This window comes from Bison bison, unplaced genomic scaffold, assembly GCF_000754665.1.
Source record: "Bison bison bison isolate TAMUID 2011002044 unplaced genomic scaffold, Bison_UMD1.0 scf7180017864279, whole genome shotgun sequence".
In the NCBI taxonomy this organism is placed as follows: Eukaryota; Metazoa; Chordata; class Mammalia; order Artiodactyla; family Bovidae; genus Bison; species Bison bison.
This window is the reverse complement of record NW_011494851.1, coordinates 3953905-3959434: the sequence shown is the minus strand read 5'-3', so window position 1 is coordinate 3959434 and position 5530 is coordinate 3953905. Positions and strand designations below refer to the sequence as shown.

Sequence of the window (5530 nt, the reverse complement as noted above, 5' to 3'; positions counted from 1 at the left end):
CCCTGGGATTTCTTTGGAAGGAATGATGCTGAAGCTGAAACTCCAGTACTTTGGCCACCTCATGCGAAGAGTTGACTCACTGGAAAAGACTGATGCTGGGAGGGATTGGGGGCAAGAGGAGAAGGGGATGACAGAGGATGAGATGGCTGGATGGCATCACCGACTCGATGGACGTGAGTCTCAGTGAACTCCGGGAGTTGATGATGGACAGGGAGGCCTGGCGAGCTGCGATTCATGGGATCACAAAGAGTCGGACACGGTTGAGTGACTTATCTGATCTGATCCCTATCTTACACATAATGGGACTATTTAGAAACATCCAAAGTTGATAGTTATTACAGTATCTGCTTAGGATACCTGTTGGGTATCTGGGTTCATAGAAAGGAAGATCTTTGAGACATTTGTATAGTCTACTTACTACGTGTAGAAGATCAAACATGTAATTGTCTTGATATTTTACTCGTCCTAATGTGACATGTCCTGTGAACAGAGAAGCCTGGTGGGCTATAATGCATGGGGTCACGATAGAGTCAGTCGGGACTTAGCACCTAAACAACAATAAACATATGTCTCAGCACTTTCACTTGTACACAGATGTTTTTATCAGCATTATTCATAATAATCAAAAGGTTGTTTCCCAGATGTCCAGCAATGGATGAATGGATAATCAAAATATAACAATGTGCTTCAAAGAACATCATCAAGAAAGCAAGAATCCAGGAGTTGTCATTTCCTTCTCCAGGGGATCTTCCCAACCCAGGGATTAAACTCAGTCTCCTGCATTGCAGGCATATTCTTTACCACTGAGCCACTAGAGAAGCCGAGTCATATGATAACTTTACATTAATCCTTTGAGGAACTGCAGAATCATTTTCCAAAGCATCTGCACTATTTCATATTCCTATCAGTAGTTGACTTCAGTGACTCCACATCTTTGTCAACATTTGTTGGCTTTTTGATTCTAGCCATCCTAATAGGTATGAAGTTGTATCTCATTGTGATTTTTATTTGCATTCTGTGAAGACTAAGATCCTTTGTGGATTTTTAATTGGATTGCCATTTTTTTAACTGAATTGTATTGAGAGATCTTTATTTATTCCAGATATAAGTTTCTTTTCAAATAAGTCATATTTGGTAATCTCTCATCCTTTGGGTTGTCTCATTTTCTTCATGGTGTTCTTTGAAGCATGAAAGTTGTTTTTTTCTTTTTAATTTTAATTTTTTAATTTATGGAAGTATGCTAACACATTTACAGAAAACTTAGAAAATATAGAACAAGGTTACATACAGTTCCACTATATATTATAATTTTTTAAAGTAGATAAATTAAGATTTTTAGTTGGCATTTCAATAAAAACTCAAAAATTAATAGAATGAGTATACAGAGAAGAAGGATATAGTAGACCTGAAAACCACTGTGAACCAATTTAACATAATTAAGATTTATGCAATTTTCACACAACAGCAGGATATAAATTCTATTCAAGTTCCTATAGGCTGTAAACTAGGAGATACAGGAACATATCCAGGGATGTTCAAAAATTGAACAGTGCAAAAATTTCATGGTCTGAAGGATTGAAATCATACAGTCTGTTCTTTTATTCCTGTGGAATTATGTTAGAAATCAATATCAAAAGATACTTGAAAATAACCCATATATCTTCAAGTATGATGTCACAAGTACAGTGTGACATTTAACCAAGAGAGATCTTCAACTTAGCCATTGAAAGCCTCAATGAAGTTAGACTGAAAAAAAACACAGAGGATGATTGCAGAGAAGAAAGCATTTGAATGGGAAATTAGTATAAAAATAAGAAATTCATGTTAAGGATACCTTAAACTTCCCTTGTGGGCTTCCCATGTGGCTCAGCTGGTAAAGAATCCACCTGCAATGCAGGAGACCTGGGTTTGATCCCTGGTTTGGGAAGATCCCCTGGAGAAGGGAAAGGCTACCCACTCCAGTGTTCTGGCTTGGGAAATTCCGCGGACTGTATAGTCCATGGGGTCGCAAAGAGTTGGACACAACTGAGTGACTTTCATTCATTCATACTTTATACAGAATCCCATGTATTTGGAAATTAAATGTCCACTTTTAAATGATGAGTGTATCTAAAAGGCCATAACAAGGAAAATTAGGAAATATTTGTAATAGAATAAAAATGAAAAGAGATTTTACCAGAATTTGTTGCATGCAGCTGAAGCTATTCAGTGCAATTAAATACAGTGTGGAGCCTTGAATAAGGTATGAAAACAAATAATGGGCAGTAGCAGAAAGTTTTGGATTTGAACAAAATCTGTACTTTAGTTAATAATACTGTATCACTTGTTAATTTCCTGTTTTTTTAACAACATAGTATTTCTTTATATTCTCAGAATTAGATTAGAAGTTTCCATCCTCATTCAAAAGTTTTTTCAAATCACTAAGATAATAAATTTTCTAGACTTTTAGCAGTAATACTAGATGCCAAAATACATGGAACTATATCAAAGTTTTGAGTGAATACAAATTAGAAATCTAGCATTCTGTTCATACTAAGTCAAACAAGTGGAATCAAAATGTCATAAATTTTTTTGGTTTGGCAAAAATTCATAAATTTTCTAAAATATATATATTATACATACTATACACACACACACACACACACACAGAAGCTTTCCTACTACCAGAAGCACAAAAGTTTTTAATTTTGATAAAGTCCCACTTATCTATTTTGTCTGGTTGCTTTTGTTGCTATTGGTATTTTGGTGTCATATCTACGAATTCTTTGTCCAATTCAAGTTCATGAAGATTTACCCCCCCCCCTTTTTTTTTAAAGAGTTTTGTAGTTTTAGCTCTTAAATTTAATTCTTTGATCCACTTTGAGTTAAGTTTTCTACATGCTGTAGAGTCCAACCCTGTTCTTTTGCATGAAACTATTCAGTTGTCCCATAACTGTTTGTTGAAAAGACATTTTTCTCCTATTGAATAGTCTTAGAACCCTTTTTGTAGATCAACTGACCATAGATGTATGGGCTTATTTCTGAGTTCTCAATTTTATTCTGTTGTCTACATATCAGTTGTTCTAGAACCACACTGTTTTGATAATCATTGGTTAGAGGTTAAGTTTTGAAATCGGGAAGTGTGAGTTTTCTTTTTAGGAATATTTTGGCTATTCTGAGTCTTGCAATTCTATATAAGTTTTAGAATCAGCATGTCAATTTCTGCAAAGATGTCAGAATTCTGATATAGATTGCTTTGAATCTTTTGGTTTAAGGAATATTGCTATCTTAACAGTGTCTATTGATCCATGAACAGGGTTGTTTTTCCTATTAGTTAGATCTTTTTTAATTTCTCTCAACAGTGTTTTTGTAATATGTTATATTTTCTGTTGTTAATTTCATTCCTAAGTATCCCTTTTGATGCTGTTGTGAATGGAATTGCTTTTTAAATATTACTTTTGGATTGATCAGTGCAAATGTATAGAAATAAAATTGATATTTTTATGTTGATCTTTATCCTTCAATCTTGTTGAACTCATGTATTAGTTCTGATAGCTTTTAAAAATAGATTTTATAGGACTTTCTAAGTAAAAGATCATGAATGTCATTTGTGAATAGTGATAGTTTTACTTTTGTTTTCCAATCTGGATGCCTTTTCTTGCATTATAGCTCTGGCTAAAGTCTTTAATACTGGGCTCAGTAAGAGTGGCATGGTAGACGACTTTGTCTTGTTCTTAATCTTAACAGGAACGCAGCCAGTCTTTCACCATTCCATATGTTATTAGCTGTGGGGTTTTTGTAGATGTCCTTTTATCAGGTTGAGGAAGTTCCTTTTTATTCCTAGTTTGTTGAGTGTTTTTTATAGTGAAAAAATGTGTTTTGTCAAATGCTTTTTTTGGCATCAGTATATTGAGGTGACCATGTGATAGTTTTTTTTTTATTATTGATAAAATGTACTACATTAATTGATTTTTGGCTTAAACCCAACATGCATCTCTGGTATAAATCCTATTTGATCATGACACATAATTCTGTTTTTATGTTGCTAGTATTTTGTTGAGGGGTTTTGTTTTCTTTTGGTCTGTAGTTTTCTTGTGATTTCTTTGTGCACCTTTGGTATCTGGATAACAATGACTTCATAAAATGAGTTGGGAAGTGCTTTTCTGTTTTTTTGAAAGAGTTTGTGAAGAAGTCATGTTAAGTCTTTGAATGGTGGTAGAATTCAGTGGTGAAATCATCTGGGCAGTTTTCTTTCTACTGATTTATTCTCTAAGTCTTTTGAAATTGATTATTTTTTTTATTGAATCAGTGTTGGCAATTCTTGTGTTTCTAGGAATTTGTCCATTTCACTCTAGTTATCTAATTTGTTGGTATACAGTTGTTTATAGTATTCTCTAACAATCCTTTTGTTTTGTTTTGTTTTGACTGATGGTAGGACCTGGAGGGAGACTAGAAACTCCAAAAATAAATTATCAAAGAATACTCAGAATTTTGCATGCTCTTTAGTTATGTTGCAGTTTTATCCTCACAAATGATAAAAATAAGCTGGTAGACTGAGTCAAGAAACAAAACATGGGATTTGTAAGGGAGATACGAGAGAAGAGATTTATACAATCTAGGAATAATGTATCTTGTTTTCATGTATTTGCAGTAAGCTAAGTAGTTGGCAGCTACCAAAGAGGTGAGCCTACGTTCCTCTGAACAGTACTGTTTGTCAGGAGGCTGGGTAGAGATATCAAAGAAAACAGTTGCAGTTCTTTAAGGATTTTCAACAAAAGCTATGATTAACTACCTGATAGCTCAGTTGGTAAAGAATCCACCTGCAATGCAGGAGACCCCAGTTCTATTCCTGGCTTGGGAAGATCCGCTGGAGAAAGGATAGACTACCCACTTCAGTATTCTTGGGCTTCCCTTGTGGCTCAGCTGGTGAAGAATCCGCCTGCAGTGCAGGAGACCAGGTTTTGATCCCTGGGTTGGGAGGATCCCCTGGAGAAGGAAAAGGCTTCCTACTCCAGTATTCTGGCCTGGAGAATTCCATGGACATGGGATTGCAAAGAGTTGGACACCCCTGAGCGACTTTCATTTCACTTCCCTACGTCATAAGCTGCCTTTAGGTAATTACTCCCAGTTAGTCACTTCTAATGGCACCCCACTCCAGTACTCTTGCCTGGAAAATCCCATGGATGGAGGAGCCTGGAAGGCTGCGGTCCATGAGGTCGCTGAGGGTCAGGCACGACTGAGTGACTTCACTTTCACTTTTCACTTTCATGCATTGGAGAAGGAAATGGCAACCCACTCCAGTGTTCTTGCCTGGAGAATCCCAGGGATGGGGAAGCCTGGTGGGTTTCCGTCTCTGGGGTTGCACAGAGTCGGACACGACTGAAGCTACTTAGCAGCAGCAGCAGCAGTAACTTCTATCTTAGTTAGGTTAGGTCTTTATCATTTCTTTTATCAGAATTTTTTAAATTAAAGCTTTTAGTAGATTCTAAAATCAGATTTCCTTCCTGGACTAGTTGTTAAGTTTTAGGACCTGAACAAGATTACTCGATAT

At 35.9% G+C, this 5530-nt stretch overlaps 1 protein-coding gene across 1 annotated transcript in view; it reads left to right on the top strand.

Annotated features, from left to right (window-relative positions):
* The window catches only part of CENPC (centromere protein C), a 94961-nt gene that overhangs the window by 59670 nt on the left and 29761 nt on the right, over window positions 1-5530 (top strand). The gene's annotated exons all lie outside the window — the stretch shown is intronic.